We start from the raw sequence: 1510 nt of genomic DNA, 5'->3' as shown, positions 1-1510 counted from the left end.
GAGAGTCGGCTTCAAGCAGCTGGACGCCCATTGGCTCCCCTGGGCTGTCGAGACGGGCTCTGATTGGTGCAGAGGGAGGGGAGGGGGCTGTTATCAGGCCACCTCCCAAACCTGCTTTCCTCCCCCCCCCACACACACCCTTTCTCTCTTTCCATTTCCCTCCACCGCTCTTTTTTTTCCTTTCCCTTTTTCTTTCTTTCTTTCTTTCTTTCTTTCTTTCTTTCTTTCTTTCTTTCTTTCTTTCTGGCATTCACCCTTTTGCAGAGAAGCGGAAGAAGCATCCAGGCAGGGAGAACCTGCCTCCTGCCCCTTCTCTTAGGAGCCAACTCGTTGCAGAATACCTTGATTGATTGATTGGTCAACTGCTTACAAGATAACAGGTATAAGTAAAAACATAGTTATAAATACATGGATAAGTATAAGAAAAATAAAAGAAACTATTGGACAGGGACGGTAGGCACGTTGGTGCGCTTATGCACGCCACCAGACTCGAAATCCTAGACCTAGACAACCTAGAACTACGCCGCCTTCGGTCCGATCTAAGAATAGTATATAAAATCATACGTTGCAATGTCCTACCGGTCAATGAATACTTCAGCTTCAAGCATAACAACACAAGAGCAAACAATAGATACAAACTCAAGGTAAACCGCACCAAACTTGATTGCAGGAAATACGACTTCAGCCACAGAGTGGTCAATGTCTGGAATACTCTACCTGACTCTGTGGTTTCTTCCCCAAACCCCAAAAACTTTCACCTTAGACTGTCTACTATTGACCTCACCCCTTCCCTAAGAGGTCTGTAGTGCATAAGCGCACCAATGTGCCTACCGTCCCTGTCCTATTGTTTCTTTTATTTTTCTTATATGTACCCATTTCATGTATTCATAACTATGTATATACTTATACCTATTATCTTGAAAGCAATTGACAAACCAAATAAAAATAAATTAAAAATTAAAAAGGAGTGGTGAAAAACGAGTCCCTTTTTCTGGTTCCGCCATAACTTTTGTCAGTAAGCGAACTCGCGTTAAGTCGAGGACTATTAAGGAATAGTCGAAATTCAGAGGCTCACATTTAGGATGGTTGCAGGGTCCTGGGGTCTTTACTTGACATAAATGAAGATATTCTGGGGGGGGGGGTGTTTCCCTTTCATCCCCCTCCATCCTCACGATCTGCAGCGTTGAGAGAACAAACGCAACACTTCACCATTTCCTGCCACTGGTGTGTTGTCCACCCCGCCATGCAGGCCTTGCCAAGCTTTTAAAAGTTGCTCCCCACGCAGATGGACGGGCTCTCAGCCACTCAAAAGCCGCTTTCAGGCCAGGGAAGGGGGAAAAAATCCTCCAAAAAGAGACGGACGTGGCTTTTACCTGTGCTTTAAAAGCCTCTCTTGGGCATCTAGGCTACCACGGCAGGACGCTGCCTCCATCAGAGAGGCTTCAATAATGCACGAAGGGGAAGAGGAACGGGCGGCCAGTCGAGATGGTCTGTTAAGAGCTTCTCCTCT

This window comes from Pseudonaja textilis, chromosome 15, assembly GCF_049901715.1.
Source record: "Pseudonaja textilis isolate UNSWEBS1 chromosome 15, rPseTex1.2, whole genome shotgun sequence".
Lineage (NCBI taxonomy): Eukaryota > Metazoa > Chordata > Lepidosauria > Squamata > Elapidae > Pseudonaja > Pseudonaja textilis.
The sequence above is the reverse complement of the archived record's forward strand: the minus strand, read 5'-3'. Positions refer to the sequence as shown.